Here is a 21895-nt window from a genome sequence, read left to right as displayed (position 1 = left end):
CTCTTGTATCAGTATTTTGTTATTAATAAAATAAAAATGACAAAATTATGTGGTTTTCAAATGCATATATGGTATTAAATTAGCAAGTTATTCTAACACCTTTACCAAATGCGCCTTCTCTGAGTGTGGTTAGTTTGCATGTGTATGCTTGGGAGGTCATTTGATGTCTGTGACTGTGTGTGGCTTAGACGGGTGTGTGTTTTGGCTTGTGTGCGGCCTCGGGGAGAGCAGTAGTGGTGGGGGGGGGGGGCACGGGGGGTGGTGGTCAATATGTGTTTTGGGGTCACTCTGAGGGTCTCGGATGGAATTACCACCCCACATGCACGCATACACCAGTACACACAGATAATAGTTTTATGCTGATTCCAGTTCAGTGTGCCTACCAGCCTGTGACTTGTTCCTAGAATGGGTTTAATCTGTCACCCTGTTCTGACACTTCCATCACCAACATGATTATGTGTGTGTGTGCTTGAATCCTGCCACCCAGGATGGAGACTACAGGCTAAAGGATGTGCCTTAGGCTTTGTGTGTGTGTGAGTGAGTTTGTTAAACCCCCACCACCACTTCATCCCCCAGATGTAGAATTGCGCTGGTAAAGGAGTGTGTGGGTGGGTAAGAGTTCTGTGGAGTCTGTGTTAAGATTTGCGATTTTATCTGTGCAGTTGTGTATGACTGGTGGTGTGTGTGTGTGTGTGTGAGAATGTGTTTTGGTGCTGCAGGGCAGCTTTAGGATGACTGATGTGTTGTGAGTGTTGCTGAGGGACACCTGAGACAGAAGGCGGATCATGTGGACATTTCTCCATCAGTAAAGTGTCAATAAAATCACAGACACACACAGACACACACACACCAATCAGAGAGGAACAGGAAGGAATGAGATAAGATGAGCGAGAGGGGGTGAGAAAGGGAGAAAGAGTGAAAAGGTTGGATGTGCGTGTCAGGTCGGAATGTCGGTGTGAGGCAGGTGAAAAATGAGGAAGCTGTTTTGTAGACAGAGCAATTGTAATTAGTACCACACACACACACAGCTCCCGAGCAGACTGTGCATTTGTTTGGCAGATCATGAGTGTGAATGATAATAAAAAAATATTTTTTAAATCAGAGACAAATCCACTTTTTACTTTAAAAGATGCTACCTAACTGCAAAATATCAAATCAACTGTTCAGTTAACTTTCTAATCTGTCTGTTATATGCATGCATTGTGTTGACCAATGAATGCCAGGTTCTTTTATTTATTTTATTTCATAATCTGATATCCTTACTCCCCCCCCACCCTCTACCAGGCACGGCAGATGGCCTTCCCACAGGTTGCTTCCTGTTAAAAGGGAGTTTTTCCTTCCCGCTGTCACCAAGTGTTTGCTCATAGGGGGTCATTTGATTGTTGGTTTACCCTACAATAAAAAATGTCTTTATGTGACTGTTGTTGTGATTTGGTGCTATATAAATAAATCTGAACTGAATTGAACTGAATAAATATGAATAGATTAAACTATTCACTCTGTGACTGGACAGCCAGTTTTTCATTGTCACCCCCAGTGCCTTATCCAGACCCAGCACTTAACCCTTAATCTTACCAGTTTACTGCTGGTCCTGATGTCCACAGTGGTTTAAAATGATATAATTTCTACATAAAATGATATAATTTCTACATACCCGTAAGAACGGATCTTATGGGTACGATCTATAGAAATGTAAACCATAAGGCTAATTATTGAACATCTAGTTAAATCTATATACGTTAAAAGAAAAGAATTTGCATTCTCACAAGTTTTGTTCTGTCTTGTATATGTAGACCATGGTAGTACAGACGGGAGCGTTACCATATGGCAGTATGGTAAGTATAGTTCACAGATAGATACACATTTGATCGTAAGAGAAGGTGAAGGTGAGCAGAGAAGGTGCTACACAAATCACCAATCATTTCCACATGTGAATGGATAAAATGATGAAACGAGTGCCCAGTTTTTCACCCTATGTAAAATGACTGTGTTTGTTACATTACAGTACCAAATTGTCAACAGAGGTGCTTTACTGATGTCTATAAGGTACAAACCACAACCAGGGCACAAATAAGTACTTTGTGAGAGGGACAATGACAGTACTGTAGAGAGTACATCCCCAATGACAACCCATTTCACCCCCAAACATACACTCAGGGTTGAAAAGTCAGTTTTGTTTAGGGAGGTTCGAGAGTAAAGTGACCAAAAATATGTCGGTGCCATATTAAGAGCTGCTCAAAATTCTCTGCATACTAAGGAAACTGCTTCCTTTATTAGCTCCTATAGTTGAGTATCCTTTACACGCAATTCTATAAATGTACTATCCAGCAAACATCAACATAACTGACAAGTAAAAATTAAATAAGATAAAATTTTCATTTATATTCAAAAATGTGGATAAATAATGTTTATGAGCTCTGTTAAAATGATCAAAGTAAATTTACACTAAATTCACCTGGAATTAGTTACGTCCATTTCTGTTTTGCAGCCTGTAGGATAATCATATCAGTTTTACTTAGGTCACCAAACACTTTGATAAAGGCAGAAATTACACTGGATGATCTCTCCAGCAGGAAGAGAAGATGCAGTTCGGTCCACATATATTTGACACTGACACTAGTTCTGTTTTTTACCTGTTTACGGAAACATATTCTAACTATAGTTATATAATGGACATAAACACAATGTGTAGAGTCCCAGCTTTCAGTTGAGGGTATACGCATTTAAATTCAATTAAGGGTTTAGGAGTTTCAGCTAGGTAGGCGTAACAATATCCAAGTCTACCAAAGTAAATACAGGGGGTTCACAGTAAGATGCAAGTCACTCATTAGCCTCAAAAATAAAAAGGCTGGACACAGTTCTGGAAAAACATTCGCTGGACTGATGAAACCAAGATAAACCTCTACCAGAATGATGGCAAGAAAAAAAGTGTGGAGAAGGCGTGGAACAGCTCATGGTCCAAAGCATACCACGTCATCTGTAAAACACGGTGGAGGCGGTGTGAAGGCTTGGGACACCAGTGGCACTGGGACAAAGTGTTTACTGATGATGTGACACAGGACAGAGGCAGCCAAGCTACATGCAGTCAAATTTATTGGGGGGGAAATAATACATAATACAGATAGACAATGACCCAAAACATACAGCCAAAGCAACTCAGGAGTTTATTAAAGCTAAGAAGGTGAATATGCTTGAATGGCCAAGTCAGTCACCTGATCTTAACCCAACTGAGCATGCATTTCCTGCAGTGAAGGCCCAGCGGAGCATTAAAAGATTTTTCAAATCAAACCTAGAAGCAGAAAGTTAGAGGTCATCCAGGTCTTTATATCTTTAAGACGTTCCTGCAGTTTAACTAATTGGTGTGTGTTATCTGGCTTCCCAGATAGATAAAGTTGGGTGTCATCTGCATAGCAGTGAAAATGTATGCTATGCCTTCTGATGATACTGAGTAAAGGAAGCACGCATAATATAAACAGAAGTGTTCTTAGCACGGAACCCTGTGGAACTCCATAATTAACCTCAGTGTGTGAAGAGAACACTCGATTTACATGAACAAACTGGAGTCTATTAGATAGATATGATTATATAATCAATAGAGATGATTTTCCTAGGTAATGCTATGTGATTAGAGTGAACACTATCTGTGCACCATTAGGAATGACCTCAAACGCTCTGCATTGATCTAATGAGTGTAAGCTGTCAGATCACTGTTTACCTCACAATGCTGGGTGTGAAGTGTCCTCAACTATTTTAATATGGAGAAGGCTGTAAAACTTTGTGAAAGGAATCTTATACAAGTCGAGTCGGTGAAGCTCACTTCTGTCTGACGGCAATGCTGAGATAAGTTGTTGTGGATTTCCAGAACTTTCAGCTATCATTACTAAAATGTTTTTTGAAATTGATCTAATGTTGTCAAACACTTAGCGATTAAATTCTGATATGATGTGAGAGTGTAATCAAACTGTTTATCAGAGGGAAGCAATGATTTTAGGACACTTAATCCTAACATTAGCTGGCATACTGCTTATAACCAGCTGTTGTTTTTCGAGTCGGCTCTTGTCCGCTGTCTGGAAACGGGGGGGGACATGTCTGATCTGCTGAAAATTGGTAATTGCGACAATATGGGGAATAAATAAGCATGTTTACGCACTTTACCATGTGTTAGAGCCCTGACTTCAGTTAGGAGTTGAGGCTTGAAGGGAGCAGGAAGAGGATGAGGTGGAGAGGTGGAGGTGCAGATGAAGAAGATGAGGAGAAAGAGACAATGAGACATCTATGACAAAAATCTTAAATCATATATAATTTAAGAGTGACATGTGATGTGTTAAAAGTATTTTATAACTGATATTTTACATGCTGAATGTTTTTAAAAAAATCAGCTTTTCTTTCAGAATTCTCAGGAATCTGGAACAATTGAAATCTATTATAGCGGTTTGGACGTTTAAGACGTACTGTTGCAAAGCAGTGAGCTGAAAGACACTAGAACTTTACAGAACTGACTCTAAGGGGACTCACCAAAACAAGTCATCAAGTCTCTTAGCCAGTTTTCCAGTCATGCTAATAATTAAACAACACTTTGTTGTGCAGCCAAATGTGTTTGTGTGACTTTGGTGCAGCTGTGGTATTGCCACAACAATCCCCAGGCAGAAAAATGTCCTGAACAGCCTGAATCAGAGTCGGAGAGACGCAGGAAAGAAACAAATCCATAAACTGGCTCGTGTTCAGGACACAGAAGCCCTGCGATGAGCGACAGACAGCCTCGCAGGCCAACATTATTTCTGCTTTTTTCACACCTTCTTATTTGCATCAGTTTCTTGCTTTGATTGCTTGCTTCTGTTATACCTATAAACACATTTCTTCCTTTTGCAATTCGTTCACTGCGCCCCGGCCCGGTTGTGGTGATACCGCAGTGACACAGGCCCATTCACAGGCAGATACCTGACACTGAGCCACAGCTCTCACACACGGATTAACGCTGGCATTCCTCCATCCATCACATATGATTCCTCCTTCTTTATTCACCCACTTGCTACCTTTTCTGCCTTTTTCATTTTCAGCTTCTATCTTTACTACATCTCAGGTTTTTCCTTGTTTCTTGTCTTCCATTTCCTTTCTCGCGTCCTTGATGATCGCTTTAGTTGCATGTTTGTTCCTATATGTTCTTTTTTCGTACATCATCCTTTCCTTATTCAGTATGGTGTGACTAGAGCTTTATTTTATAGTTTCTTCTTTAATTCTTGTTTCTACCCTTATTCTCATTTGATTTAGGCTCCTTTTCCCCTCCCTCTCTTCTTTTCTATTCTTCAATTATCTTTCTGCCCTGCTGCTGTCTGGTTCTAAAATACATAAATAAAACTTTTCCACCATTATTTAAAGTGTTTTAGTCATTTTCCCAGTAATAATCATTATCATTAGTAATAGTGTGCAATAGTTCATTTGGAGTTCACACAGTTGTCAGTCCAACCTGATCACCCCGCCCTTATTCCCTTCCCTTTCATTTCTCAGTCTTTCCCATTTTCCTTTTACTCACTTCCGTTTCTTTTTTCCCTTTCAATCTCAGCGTCCTTATCTTCTTTCTTAGGTGTTTCCTTGCTTCTTTGTTAAATCTTCTCCTCTCCCCTCCCTCTTTCCCTTCTTACCTCATTCTGTCTTTTGTTCCTTTCCCTCCATCCTTATTCCTCCTCTGCTCACTCACTTTCTCCCACCATCCTCCTTCGATGCCCGTGCAAGTTACGGTGGAAATGAGACAGTTTACGAGGAGAATTAAGTTTCATAACCCACCATCGCCCTGACCCTGGACATATTAACTACAACAGCCCCTCTGGACATTTACGTAAACACACACACGTGCACGCACACACACACATGCACACACTATAGCAAGTCCAATAAGAGAGAGAAGTGTGCTTGGATGCAGCTCAACCGCAAACCCACCTCAAGTCTTCCCTCGTGTATCCCGTAATGAATTACATCTCATATCTACACCGACCGTTTGGAAAATCATTACTCCCATTCACACATCCGCTTTTCTCATCTACACACGAGTGCCTTGGGTGGAACTGCTCAATGAAATGAGCGTGTGAATGTATTTACCCTTCCCAGAAGTCTTCCTTTCTCCTAATTTTCATAGATTCCAGAAAATCGACCGTGTTCAATATCAATGAGTTAAAAAAAAACAAAAAAACCACATTTGTTTGATCAAATGAAACTTGAGTTCCTTAACAGACCTTTTAAGCGCATGTCTGCAGTCTGAAGCCAGGTGATCTGTCCATTTATTTATTTTATTCTGAATTTATTGTCCAAGAAAAATAATTAGTTGATGTAAATATCGTGATTCTGCTAATGATTTGGAAATATACACCAATGTATCCATAAAGATTAAAATGAAGGCTTTGTTTGAGGACATAACAGTTACATATTTCCCACATCCACACCCGCAGAGGGTGGTGGATTGTTTGTAACCTTGATCTTTCCAGTTCATTTGACGCACGTCTTTTAAAGTCAGTCAGCTATAAAAGGGTTTCTTTGGCCCAGTGTAACACGCCAAACTTTTTGAAGGCTTGTGGAAATGACACAGAGAAGTTCAGAGTGTCTTTGACGTCTTCACCGCAGAAATGAACCAAGAATTACACAAGTCACGGATGGTGATTTTTGCTGTGAGAAAATGATTTTATGTGCTTCGAGAGCAAAACAGTTTGCAACAGACAAGATACACAAATGTGGGTTTAACGTATTACCAAATTTCATATGAAACATGAAATATAGTAATGGGGATTTGTCTTCTCCTTGGATGAATTGTATCTCCAACAATTTTCCCATTTGGGTGTGTATAGAGTGTCTCCTACCATGTATAGTCTTGGTGTGGCTTGTTATTTTCTCACTAATTGAATAGGACAAAGAGAGAAAGAGAAGTCGGCTTCAGTGTCCAAGCAGAGAGAACAAAACTCTTGTTCAGGAAGCTGTAGTCTGCTGTTCATGCATTCCTTGCAAGAAAAGTTATTAAATCTAGCCACAGAGTTGCTATGCTGGCAACAATGAAGTGAAAAACTGTCCAAAAAAAAATCCAAATCCTGAAATTAAGTGTACCTACCCAACAGACAAAATACCTGCTCTGAGCCTTCCCTGAAGTTTAAAGCCTATAAGTATGTGTTTTCATTAATACAGTCATTTATTTGATGGAACTGTTTACAGGGAAAGAATAATCTATATTTGTGCAGTGTGTGTGTCAGTCAGAATGCACTACAGTGTGTGCTAATGGAGTGTAATATAGGAAAACATCACCTGGTTTGTTAATCGGGGAATTAGGTAATGAGCGTAAGTACCCAGCACGGTTGTGTGTTGGGTATGTGCATGCACAACATGTTGCAGATAACTGAGGAACTTTCTAACACTAGTGATGATGTCATTCTAACTCATGGAATTACTAAAGTCAGCATCATATATATGATATTGTCTCTTGTTTCTGAATATGATTTTTCCATCAGTCCACTTGCATGTGTCCTGACAAAAAGCAAGTAAAAGTCCGTTTGGAGGTTGGTCGTCACAAAGTCGACAGACTTTCCACTTTTTTGTCACAGTTTTTCTCGTATCATTTTAAAATACATTACAAATGCTTAGGGTTACGCCTTCACAAACCTCCGTGAGACCAAGGTGGGTGAGCAGAGAGAATCAGTGCGCTGATAGCTCAGAACCAGCACTAAATATAAAATGATATGGAAACAGTAAAATAATACTATTTACTATTTCTTGAGGACAAATGTTTCTCAGAAATGCAACACTTTTGTTGAATTTTTGTGACACTTTTGTGAATACATTTACCGACAAGTTCACATTTGAAAAATGTTTTGTTTGTTACATATATCACGACATGCTCGGTGTTTAGACGACTGTCGATATATACAGTAAAACCAGCAACATGTACTAGAAGCATTAAAACCATTAAAGCTGCCCACTGCAGCCACTGTCAGTGCTTTTCACAGGTACCTTTTGATTGGTTACGTCTCTCTATAGAAGAGCCAGCACTTTCTTTCCTGTTTAAGCTTACTCTTCACCAGTCAGCACTGAATCAATGTAGCATCATTGATATGGGTGTACATATGACTGCATGTGCGTGTCTCCATAGACTCTGCTTATGTTACGTTCCCACAGTCCCTCTATGAATTATGTGAATGACATGGCTCTGTGGAACAGGGGAATGACATATATCAAGATTTGAATGCACACACACATGTCAGGTTTTGCTATCGTAGTGAGGACATCTCATTGACATAATGCTTTCCTAGCCGCTTACCCTAACCATAAAAAATGAATGCCTAACACTTTCCCTAAACCTAACCATTACCCAATTGTAACCCTGACACTAAAACCACATTTTGAGTGTGAAAAATGCCTTCAAACTTGTTGGGACCTGGATTTTGGTCCCCACCAAGATAGGGAAAACCGTTAGACACACACAGCTGTTAAAGGTTTAAGTTATGGACATGCACTTTCGTGATGGGTAATGATAGAAATGGCCAAAATGCCATCATGGATATTTTACGACTTCGAACGGTGCTCAGGAGCTGGTAGTGGGTCAGTGGGAGCACACCTGACAGATGCAGCTACTGGAAATGAAGGAGTTCGACTGAGGATTGTCTTTCTCGGTCTCATCACCTCTCTGTGTGTCTGTCGGCACTCGAGCCTTCTGCTGCGATCTTATCTCTCAATTACAGCACCCAGCACATTCCTGTCAACCACACACATGCATGCATGCACACACGCACCTGCAGGTTAAATTCAAAACATCTCAATGTGAAGCGCTGTGAGCCGGGTCTCATAACTGCTCTGACATTATTCTCAGTCACGACTTAATGTACTGCTTTTTTTTTTTTTTTTTTTACTTTTGGCTCGCGGGTACAATCATAGAAAAACTTTGCAGCCAGGAGGGCCTGGTCACGAGATGAGAAATCGCATTTGCCACCTCCCATATTTCATACATGTCTTTTAAATCATTTAAACTGTTCCGACACAGCCGTCACAGTCACACACTCATTTCTCACACTCTGCATCAATGACCAAATGAATCTCAAACACTCATAAAGACTTTTGAAATTCTTACGCACTGACTCATGTTAGTCTAAGAAATGTTACATGAGAATGAGGCCCGCGCGCACACAAACACGCACACAAACACGCACACAAACACGCACACAAACCCAAACCTCAAAAAACATGTGTGTACCCAGAGGCCATTTTGACGAGAGAAAGCCCTCCAGGCTATAATAACATTCTGCTACTCCCTATGAGTTATTGGAATATCAGGAAAGAGACAGTGTGTGAGTGTGTGAGTGTGTGTGTGTGCACCAACAGTGTGCGGCATGAGCTCTGTGCAGGCCACACAAAGTGTTTCAATCAGAAATAGGTGCTGACAGGGAATTGTGGGAATTGCAAAAGTAACCAGGTTTTAATAAAAAAAAAAAAACAATTTAAGACAAACTTATCCTCTACATGATGCTGACAAACAACTCAGTGTCATGTCAACCATGACAAAAATGCACATGGATGTAGGCTGTCATCTTATCTCCCATGAAATAAGTTGCGATTTCCTTTAATCATGTTCACTGTCATTTTAATCCCTCACCTCAAAACAGAAGTAAGTTTAACCTGAGACCTGCTCTCTACCTGCTAAAGGTTGTTTCACACGTCATTGTCCACAGCATCGCTGCTAGTCTCTGCCTGTGTAACTGTCACGGCGAGTGAGATGAGCCATGTGGAAATATTAAAGGAGGATCGAGTCGCAGGCACTCGTGAAGGTGAGGTAGTTTATTGAACACAAAATGCAAAAAGAGAAACGGCAAACGGGACAGAAGACTATCTAAACTACTGAACACAAACCAGGACATGAACATGAAGGAGGATGGACGGAGGCAAATGATGGTTGACAGCAGGTAGAACACACAGATGGAGCATGGTGGACGCACAGATGGACCAGCAACTACAATGACAGAAGACACAACTTAAATACACTCAGAGAAACACAGGGAGATTACACACCGGTGGGGGACACAGCTGGGAGTAATTAACTAGACGAGACAAGGGAGGTAACCTAAACACACTCACATGAGACGCAGACCTTCACAATAAAACAGGAAACAAGAAAACACTACACAAAGTCGCAGACACGACACTGAGAGGCAGACAGAATATAACACATCGAACTCAATGCTAAACATGAGACACAAATCCTGAAACACGAATAAACAGAAACATGGAATAATAATAATAATGATCATAGCACCCGAAAAACACAACAAACATTCAAAAATAAACCAAAACATCAGAACTCAAAATACTGGGTCGAACCGACCCAGAACTGTGACAGTAAGCGTGAGCATCACTCTGAAATCAGTGTTTGTTTTTGAGATTCCTCAAGCAGACAGATCTTTAAAGAAGTGGGAGTCATTGAACTAAACCAGCATTTAGCTTCTTTGTGTGTGTCTGTGTTAAACACATTGACTTGATCATGTGTAATGAAATGTAACATGTAAAAAAATGTATTTGCATTGTAAGGTAGAGCCTACAATAATACATACAGAGAAAAACCCAACAATAACCCCCTATGAGCAGCACTTTGGCGACAGTGGGAAGGAAAAACTCCCTTTTAACAGGAAGAAACCTCCGACAGAACAGGCTCAGGGAGGGGCGGGGCCATCTGCTGCGACCGGTTGGGGTGAGAGAAGGAAGACAGGATGAAGACATGCTGTGGAAGAGAGCCAGAGATTAACAACAAGTATGATTCAATGCAGAGAGGTCTTCCACTGTCCATGTGCCACAACATTAACCAAAATTTCATTTTTAAAATTAAAGAAATAAAATAAAACAAACTTAAAATTTAAATGATTTATTACTTCATTTTCTGGCTTTACAGGGAGGCTTGCCAACTTTTTAAACTCTATTATTCCCGTCATTTGGAGGGTTCCCCTTGATGTTTTTCTTTTTTCTTTTTTGGGGGGCTTTCAGAGAATATTTCAGGCCATAAAAATCGTATTCATTGATAAGAAAGAAAAACAAACAAAAAAAAAAACCTCCTTAAAAGTACAATTAAATTAAAATGTGACATGTACTGAAAACACAAAGACACATATACTCATAAGTGTTTTGAACAGGCTGTAGTATAGCTAATATAAAATCCTCCTGGTACACCATTCAGGAACCACTCACTTACACCACCACCCACCCCTCCTGCCTTCAAATGGGAGTTTGACGTCTTCAATTTCACACGTCCTCAGAAACATGGGGCTGATGCCAGCAGGGCAGCGGCTTTGCTCTGGTGTAGTTTCTCTTGCTTTCTCCTAAACTGGTCAGAAGTCACAGCCAGGCAGGGGGTATTTCTCAGATGTGGGGGGTCTGATCCACACAGTTCCCTTTGGGGGATAGGAATTGGAGAAAGGCAAAATCACTGAAGACAGTGGGAGTGTGTGCAAGCCACAGTGCGTGGTGGAGGAGGTGTCAGGATCCTGGGTCTCCTGACCCAGCGTTTTTAGTTCTTTGTGATTCTTGTATTTTGTACTCGTGTGATTTATTCTATGGTTTCTAGTTTTGACCCCTTGCCCTTCATGTTTCTCTGTGCCCCCTCTGTTCTGTGTAAGTCTGTGTTTCTTGGTCAGTGTCTTTGCATGTTTTGAGTTTCTTGTGTTTTCTGTTACTCTGTATTGTGAATTATGTTCTCATGGTTGGTCTTTTGTTACTCCCTTGAGTCTAGTTTCTTGTGTTCCATGCTTAGTATTTCCCTCTGTGTATTTTGGTTCTTAGAGTCCTCTGCTATATGGTTTGTCTCTGTGTTTCTTAGTTGCTCTGTCTCCCCTAGTCAAGTCTGCATCTGTGCTACTTCCTGTTTTACTTTGAAGGTCTGTGTCTCATGTGAGTTTTTCTGTTTGAGTTCGGCCTCCTCAAGTGTTGTGTTAAATGTGTTAATCTCTTCATCGTCAGTAGCCTGGGTAGTGTCTGTGGTCATCAAAGTCATCAACAAACAGAACGAAAATGGACCGCACCTGTTATTGTGACACTGAGCCAAATAATTGTCCTTGTGTATGGTTATGATAAACTATAATTTCGAACTTTGCACTTAGAACTGGAACAAGTCTGCACACCCTAATGAACAACAAGTAAGAATTATTATTACTTTTTAAATTAATTATAACCTCTGCATACTGTTGCTCTATAATTTTATTAAATCACAATGTTTTGGTCCAACCGTCCTTAATTGGAGGTCGGGGGGAATCTTACAGATCTAATTGTTTCTTTGTCTTTCTTTGCTCTTCATTTGTTATTCCCTCTATGACTTTTCCCCTCTTTATGTTTGCACACACACACACACACACACACACACACACACACACACACACACACACACACACACACACACACACACACACACACACCTACCTTGTGGTTTTACATGAGAAAATGTCTCTGCCTCCATCTCCATTTCTGACCTCTGTGCCCCAAACAAATCCTGAATTAATTAAAAAGGGAAATCCCAATGGTCCTCAGGCAGGGGCACACATTCTCTCTCTCTCTGACACACACACACACACACACACACACACACACACACACACACACACAGATTGAGTGTCTCTCACCCTTATGCTGTGGTAAGGGATTAGTGGAGCTTGTTCAATGACGGGAGTGTTTCCAGGTTGACAGAGTACGGAGCTCAAGCAGCTCAGCTTAAACATTACCAAGCACTGCACAGTCACTTCTTTTCGAAGGATTTACATTATGATGAAATTTACGGTCCTGGACCTGTAACAGTATTAAAAGTATCCTGTTATGCCTTTTTCGTATTTTCTGTCAGAAATAGATTGTTTTGATGCTGGATGCTCATTTAAACATATATAAACATGGCCAAAATGTCAAATTGTGAGGTCAGTGTATACGCTAATAATCAGTGTCAGACTGCGCTACTCTACTCTTGGCTTTGTATGATGTAATGAGAAAGGGTATCCCTGTTATAGTCATCTGCCCACCTACAGTTTTTGAACGGGGGCCGACAATCAGAAGAAAGGCAGCTTAAAGGGAGCTAAAACATGAGAATTATTATGAGAAATTATGAGAAATTACACAAAAGAATGATTCTTTGCAAACACTTGATTGCAGTTGTTGCTGCTAAGGGTGGACACTGTATTTTAAGTGTCACAAACACACAAAAAACAGGAATTCTTTTTCACACCACGGTACATTAGAGCGCAGTCTGACTTGATCTTGGCAAAAATGCTGCTTAAAAGTTGCAAATCTACATCAGTTCTATGATTAGTTCAACACTGAGTGAAATTTGACTCACAAATTCAGGCTGTCGACCTCTCTGTCGGCTGTCGAACGGTCCAGCTTGATACATATTATAACCTTTCTCGGAATTTAACTCGATCAGCCAGAACAGAACACGTGGACTACAGCATGAAGATTACATAAATCCAACTAGAACACTTCAGGGTTCATAAAACTGAAAAATGTGCTCTTAAATACTGCTTGCTGAAAGTATCAGTTAAAATGTTTTCAGTATTTGGAACCAGATTGTTTTAAAGGAATATGGCTCTTACTTTCCTGACCTGTCCACTTGTTATTAATGGTTGGTATAACTATATCTCTAAGGACTGTCTGCACTTGCTTATCTTTCCACAAACCTCAATGAAAATCACTCTTTAATGTCAAAGCTGAATGAGGAAAAATGTGTCTTTGTGCCTGCTCTCTTCTCAAGGAACCCATTATGGAATAATGAAAGAGCCCGTCTGTCCCACGGACTTGAACCTGAAGATGAAGGATGCTGTGGCAGATTGAGTAAGGGTCTGCCTCTGCTGTGTTTAGTCAGGATTAAAATAGAATTGGCCTGTGATCTTGTATGTCCCACATTGGACTGTTTGCTTCAGGAGCAATTATCTGGATAAATGTGGCCCGCTTGCTCTATAATGGGATTGCGGTTCTGTTTTGATTGCACATATACATTTGTCTTTTAACTGTTTTTGACTCTCGAGTGATCTTTTTTTATTCTTTTTGTCTCCAGCACTGGGCTTTTTAATGCTTTTAGCCTTTATTCTAATATTACACACCAGCAATTTCAGTGCATAAAGTTGGGATATAAAGTAAGCTAGGTAGTGTTAATCAAAAATCAAAAGAAACAACTCATCACACTTGAAAGCTCAGCAATCAGAGCGACTGCTCTCCGAGCACATCTGAGATGTTTGTTTCTGCAGTCTTTCCTGAGAATTATAGAGAACTCTGAAGCTTTGAACTGCTGTAATCAAGTTCTCATCTCATCGTTGTTTTGAAATTGTCAGGTCTGAGGGATATTCGGTAAACTAAATCACATCTGCAGGAAATCAGAATTTTAATCGACTGTTGACTGCTGGGAAAACTGGGAATACGTTCTTCATTTGACAAGCTTATTGTGAGCTAGAAGGTGCTGGAGTCTTCGGTGGCTTAGCGCTAATGCTTCTTGGAGCAAGCAGCAGCATGGAGAGGGACAGAAAGCCCTAAAAACAAACTAAATAAAGCACAGTATGATTTACATTTTGCAATCTTCAAAGTAAGTGCCAGTTTGAAACTGAAGTGGCCACTTTTTGCTTTGAATAAACACTTTTGACATTCTTTGAATTGGTTTCATAAGATCATCACGAGCCTGTCTAACAATCCGAAAGGACTCCCCACACATGTTGAGCACTTGTTGGTAGCTTTCTGTTCCATCTGAGGTTCAGCTTACCTCAGACCTTTTTAGTTGGGGTGAAGCTGAGTAATAGTGGCAACTAGATCGTCTCCTTGATCACTCTCGTCTTGGTCAAACTGGCTAAAGGAGTGTGGTGGTGTGTTTTGGCTCATTGTTCTGCAGAAATGATGGACCCACTCAGTTCAAATCAGATGCAATGGCGTGTCACTGAAGAATGTTGTTATGGCCATGGTGGTCTGGACTAAAGTCCAGATTTCTGTATGAAGCCCAGTCTTGGATGAGTCAGTCCAAGCAGCTACTCATTGGTCCCCTCTGTAGTTGTTTCTTTGCAGCAGTTTGATCAAGAATACCTGCTTTATTTATTCTGTTTTCTCACACAATCTTCAGAAAATGATGAAGAATCGGGCTGGGGGTTGTCCTTTCTCATATGTGGCGACCAGCAGGAGGTACTCCACTTCAGACACATTCATTAGAAATACTCCAGTTGTTTTAGTCAAGGACGCTGCCTGGGTTGGACATGCAGGAGGCAGCACAGATGACACACGAAAAGATGCATGCTCTATTTTCTTAGATGCATGATGCATGCTCTATTTTTATTTGATTCGATTGTTACTGTTACTGGTCTTTCTGTGTGGAGTTTGCATGTTCTCCCCGTGTTTGCGTGGGTTCTCTCCGGGTACTCCGGCTTCCTCCCACCGTCCAAAGACATGCAGCTTGTGGGGATAGGTTAATTGGATAATCCAAATTGTCACTAGGTGTGACTGTGCGAGTGAATGTGAGTGTGAATGGTTGTCTGTCCCTGTGTGTTAGCCCTGCAACAGACTGGCGACCTGTCCAGGGTGTACCCCACCTCTCGCCCTATGACAGTTGGGATAGGTTCCAGCGCCCCCCGCGACCCTGAAAAGGATAAGCGGAAGCGAATGGATGGATGGATTGTTACTGTCTTGCCATTGCTAAAATTGAGCTTTTCCTTCCCATTGTTGCCAAGTGCGTGCTTATTGTTAGGGCTTTCTTGGTATTATTATAGGGTTTTTACCTTAAAATATAAAGCACTTTGAGGTGACTCTTCTTCTGATTTGATGCTATATACATTGAATTTAATTGAATTGTATATAAAGGACAGGTTTGACAGATGTAAGCATAGGTAAAAGTGATCATATCTGGATGAGAGGACCGATAGCTAAGTTATCAACTAACACTAGTAAGCTTGGCTAAAAAGATGAATACATAGATGTTCTTGGTTCAGCACACTGACAGACAAATCTGCTACTTAATGCAAGGTAACACAATTTATTTCACTCAGCATAAGTAAAGCACAAACTTCTTAGATGATCTGTCATATTATTGTCTGAAAACTCCATTAGAAGTGCTCCCAAAGCCAGAAACACTACAGCATGCTCCTCAGTGGTGAGCATCTTTCATGATGAATTAACCAGTGTCATCAGAATGCTGCTTCAGGGGAAGGATCAGTCAAGTGAATGCTAGTCTCTGTGTGTCACCAGTGTGTACTATATTAGTATCATCCTCCACACAAAGAGATTTGCTGATTCTGTGTGTGTGTGTGTGTGTGTGTGTGTGTGTGTGTGTGTGTGTGTGAGAGAGAGAGAGAGACAGATAAAGAAATAGAAAGTAAGACAGACGGAGAACACCAGGTTGCAATCCATCATCCATGACTGTTCTTGTGTTCTTCCATTGCAGTGTAAACAGGCTTCTTCTGTGGAAAAAAAACCCACTCACGGGTGGCCGTGTCCCTTTGCTGATCCAACCGGTTAATTTGTGTGAATGTGTGCAGATGTGAAAGTGTGTTTAAGTGTATCTGTGTGAGCATCTGAGTGTGCAAGTGTGCTCCTCATGTAAGTAGTCCAGGAGGTAATTTGCTCTAATAACAGAGCCGAGGATGCTCCAAAACCTTGATTAAAACAGTTTCTATTCTCAGAAAGCTCGGTGTGTGTTTGCGTTGGTCTGAATGCACGAAAAAATTCTATCAGCAGAAAGCAGAGATGTCTCAGTGTGCTGCTAGTTAAGGGACACTCTGTGTATACTGGATCCGTGTAGTGTCAGTGTGTGCTTGTGGTTTGTGTATGTGTGTTTGCACCACTGGTACCCCCACCACGCTTCCTGATCTAAAAATGGTCGTAACTCACCATTGCTTTCCCATCTGAGCCGTTCCCCTCCACTCATCTACCATCGCTGAGACGTACCAAGGTGTTGATGTTGGACTGGAGTCTGTGAGCGTGTGTGTTTTGTCTGGTGTGTGTATTTCTGGCTATTTTGAGAGAGCCGTGGCAATTGGCCCATTTAAAACTCTGCTTTATCTCTGCGCAGCATACCAAGAGACTAAAAACTCCTCCTGTACAACATGAATAATGAAACAGTGCTCCTCTGCAAACATATAGATAATCATCTTTCATCATTTAGTGATCCCACTGTGTAAACTGTAATCACTTTTCAATGACTTCCCATTACTTCACTAAGTCAAATTTCTATAATTTAGTCTAGTTTCTACTATAGTAAAGTCTGCTGTAAGACCATCTTAAAACCATCTTCTTCTTGAAAGCCAAAAGACACAGCCTGTGATGCCAAATTACAAATGATAATCGGCTCTTTAGTTAATGTTTAAAGGTTAGTATTTAACCTTTTAACATCCAGGTTGCTGGAGGACCACTTAAGAATAGGGGTAGGGTTAGGAGTGCATTAAAGCCACATGCCATCACATCTCTTTTATGCATTTTGGCCACACAGTTTTGCCATGGGAAGATTTCCATTTGGGTAAGACAAATAGGTGAACATTCCTTACAAAGGGGTAGATGTGAACCTAACATGAGAGTAAACAGAGATCTAGAGAGGGCAACATGACTATAATACCTTTTTCAGAGTTGTTTTTGCTGCAGCAAAAACCTGGCAGATCTGCTGCCAAACTGACTCACAACAGACAAAGTTAACAGCCACCTGATCGACGTAGTTCAGCATTTGGAAAGATATTTCATATCCGTCCAAAAACAATGTTCAATTAGTGGATGTGAGGCTTACATTTTCCAGGTGGCCAGAAGGAGCCACCTGGACAGCAGCAGCCCCAAATATCCCATCCAACCCGGCCTGTTCTGGTGGCCGCATCCACAAATGCAGTAAGACCTGCACAGTACAAGGCAGACGGTTTATGTGTTGTGGTTTATCAATGTATCGGGAATATAAAGACCATTTTATTTGTTCAGGCTTTTAAATTAGATGATAATTCTCAAAGCAGATTATTTACTTCATCTAGGTAAGGCATAACAGGGCAAATCCAAAATAATCAGTGAATTCAATTGAGGATAAGATTGTTGTTCTTTAAACAACAAAAAAAAACTAAACTAAACTAATAATGCAAATACCTCTTTATTTGAATTTGCAGTGTAAGACATGTTTTTCAGTGAGTGGCTGCAACCATAAGCGACTGCATGTTTACTCAAAGTTATTTCACAATTGTTTGCACCTTAAGTGTTATGACACTGCTTACAAATAAAAATCATTAACCCATGATTGGGTTAATGAGCAATCATTGTTTATGGAAAATATCAATTTTTTTTATATTTCTATTTATTAAAGAGTGAAGTCAATATTAATTGTTTTCTTTCAGATTATAGTCATATGATAAATCTTTATCACAAAACTGCATATTACTTTAATGGAAATAGCCTCAATGCATTTCTTTTGAAAGAGCTGGCTACAATAGTTACTCCAGCTTTAATGAGTAGTGATGTGTTGGTCGCGAACGAAACTCTCACTTGTCTCTCACCCTCTCTCTCGCACTTTTTTTCCGCTTCACTCCGCACGCGAGCCTTGTGCTTTGCGCTTGGCAGAGGGGGGAGGGGCAGTAGTTACACTCAGTAGCACAGGAACAGAGCGGGAGGGAGAGAGAGAGAAAGAGAGCCAGGGACAACGACATCACATTAGAAAGGTATAGCAATCATCCACAACTATTTTCAGTTGCGAATGATAAAGGATTCAGAAAGTTTATTCATGCAGGTCCATATGACAGAGAATATGCATGTTCTTTCTGTTTTGCATTTTTTAATTTATATTTAATTGTGTTGTGGTTTGCAGTGTTTTGTGTTGTTTCACTTTTTTATTTTATTTTAAAAGGAAAAAGCTGAAAATTTAAATAGTTTAAAGTTGAAATGTAAATAGTTGGGTTTTGCATTATATGATTTATTTATTACATTTTATGTGGAGTGAATAAATAAAAGTATATTTACGGTGGCTGCTAGAGACAAAGCACGTACAAACTCTGAAGCACGTACAAAACACGACAGAAGTGCTCCAGGATGCTAGGGGTAGTGTTGAGCTTTTGTTACCTAGTGGCTACACAAGCCAGCAGGTACCAACAACTGGATTTGGTGTGTGGTAGTAACGAGAAGGGTCTGGCTGCAGCCACTGTGGAGCTCCACAGTAACCGGATACACGTGACCTCCACAGTAGCCGGAAACACGTGACCTCCACAGTAGCCGGAAGCACGTGACCTCCACAGTAGCCGGAAGCACGTGACCACACTAGCCGTAAACACGCATGGATACCGTGGAAGTCTTGCAAGTTGATCACAAAGGTTGGTTAAGTCTTTCTTATATAAATTTGCCGTTAGTGATTTCATAATTCTAGGAATCGTCTAGTTTTCTTACAATGATCATGTTGCCACTTTTTTTGCGTTACAACAACATTCCTCCTTATTTTAATGTTTTTTCATCGTGCTCCATGGCAGAGAAACACACAGATATGCTTTTTCCTGGGCCTGGTTTTAGTAAGAGAGCTGGATTAACGGCTTCTGTGGGCGAGAAGAAGCAAAAACCACATTTTGCATTAGAGTATGATTTATTGTTGGCGTCAGAGATGCAAAATAACGAATACTTCAATACTGTACTTAAGTAGAATTTTCTGGTATCTTTACTTTACTGCTGTACTTTTTTGTGCCTACTGTATACTTCTTTATACTTCTACTTCTCACATTTTAGCACGCGTATCTGTACTTTGTAATCCGTACATTTGTAAATCAGCACGCGTGCTTTGGACGCAAGATTACTTCAAAATTTTGTACATAAATTATATTTTAGACCCTGTACTTCTTACTTCGACTTGACTAAAAAGTCGAGCCAGTGCTTTCTAAACAGAGGTATCTAAACTGTAGTAAGGAACGTGTGTACTTGTGACACCTTTGGTTAGCGTCAACACTGCAAATTTCATCACAAACAGATTTATATATTTATCAATACTTCTATTCGTCATTCTTTTCTGTACAGCTTTTTTATTGCCCAGATTTTAGTTAGCCTCTGTTCAATTGACTGTTATATGTCAATAGAAACATATCTCACAGATTAAAGTGTCTTTTAAAATATTTGTGGGGTTTTTTTTCAAGAATTTTCTTCCCAAATCTATTACATGCCAAGTGTAAATTGTTATTTCTGCTAAAACCTTAACTTAAATGTGTATATGGTGTTTATCTGTTTCTCTCTGTGTTTTAGATGCACACATCAATCTGGAATTCAGGCTTAAAGCCAGAATTGCAGGAATGCAACACGTGTTGCAGAGGACTCTTTCACTGCCCTCTGTGCCCCACTTTCAGCCCTACTGTCAGGGCAAAGATTGAGGAGCATCTAAGTGTGCATATAAAAAATGCTTTGCCTTTAAAAGGTATGTTTGTATTAAATATACTTTATAGTTATAAATATGCACTTTTTTAAGCACTTCTGCAGTATCTTTGTTGACTTAAAAGTTGCTGTTGATATTGTACAGTTCAGTGCATTCATCTGCAACAAAAATAGTGTTTTTATAAAATATATTTTTATTTACTTTTCACCACTTTTCTTGACATAACTTTTGTGATCCATACCATTTTGCTTTCATTATTGAGGTTGGCTTGGATGTTTTTGTTAACATGTACAATCTGATTGTTAGACAAATTGATTGCATTCTATACAACTACATTTAAATTACATCTGTTTGTTTGTTTGTTTTTTTTCTCTTACAGATAAAATGATATGCCAGTGCAGGCAGCCTTGTAGGACAACAGGACACTTTCACTGCCCTGTCTGTAAGATTACAATCATACGGCGTGGGGATATGGCAAGGCATTTATTGTCTTGTCAGCATTCTTCAATGCCAAGTCAGCCACCATTATCAGGACTGCTCCCCGCTGAACTCTTCGAGGAGACCCGTCTCCCTCCGGCAGTACTCTTCGAGGAGCCCCGTTCCCCCCAAGGTTTTGTCTTCGGTATCTGAACCATTTTCTGAGTCTTTGTTAGAACATTCATAAGCTCTACCCTCTGTGTTCAATAAAACTGCAGCTGATGGAAAGTCCATGAAAATGACATGCCCTCACTGTGGCCTTACTCTTCGTAGCTCTGGCAAGCTATTTGCACACTGGAGAGAGGAAGCCAAAGCTGTGCTTGAAGGACAACACGTGCCCATTTTCAGACTGAAAAAGCGCAAGTTCCAGGAAGTCAGTCAGGTCAGTATTCACTTTAAACAGTAGTGTAATTACATGGTTAGTGACATTTGAATAACTGTTAAAAAACTGTTCTGCAACAGAGAAATAACTATGTTTTCATCCCCATTTGCCTGACACAGGAGCCAGCAGTTGTTGAAGATCTGCGTCCTGCTGTGCAGTGGGCTGTCCAAAATAAGGCACTTTTCTGTGGACATGTAACAATGCCCAAATATCTGTCCTTAAATCAAGGGGACCAGCAGAGGGTCTTAATAGACATGTCAGAGGAAGAAGACACTGGAGCAAGGGACTGACTTGTTCCTCTTTGTTTTTCAGTTTGCAGAGGACATGGAGCTCTTTTTGAATGCATGTGCTGATGAGCAGGGGCTAAGGGTCAGTGCTATGTTTGACATGTAATGGACAAATGAAGGCACTGGCTGTGTTTGTTTGTTTGTTTAATATGTTGTTGTTGTTTTTTTGTTTTGTTTTTTGCGTAGTACAAAATTCCAATTAAACTTATTTCAAAATGTTGTTCACTTTATTCTGTGTCCATACTTATAATAAAGGATTACAGTGAAACAGCATTAAATGTAAATGTAACAGCATTTTTTTTAAACTTGTATTTTCAAAATAAAAAGCTTATTGTTGATATTAACAGTAAAGAATTGTAATCAATAATATTTTTATACATTTTAAACATTAACACTCTGGGCTCTATCCTGGCTATCTGTGGACACTTC

The 21895-nt window shown here is 40.2% G+C and overlaps 1 long non-coding RNA gene across 1 annotated transcript; it reads left to right on the top strand.

Moving 5' to 3' along the window:
- Positions 1 to 20921: 20921 nt before the first annotated feature.
- Positions 20922 to 21364, top strand: LOC113021740 (uncharacterized). The gene is made up of 3 exons (XR_003272344.1): positions 20922 to 20942; positions 21071 to 21179; positions 21299 to 21364. It is a non-coding gene; the product is annotated as an uncharacterized LOC113021740 (long non-coding RNA).
- Positions 21365 to 21895: the final 531 nt, after the last annotated feature.

This window comes from Astatotilapia calliptera, chromosome 5, assembly GCF_900246225.1.
Source record: "Astatotilapia calliptera chromosome 5, fAstCal1.2, whole genome shotgun sequence".
Taxonomy (NCBI): Eukaryota; Metazoa; Chordata; class Actinopteri; order Cichliformes; family Cichlidae; genus Astatotilapia; species Astatotilapia calliptera.
This window is presented reverse-complemented; position numbering and strand designations above follow the sequence as displayed.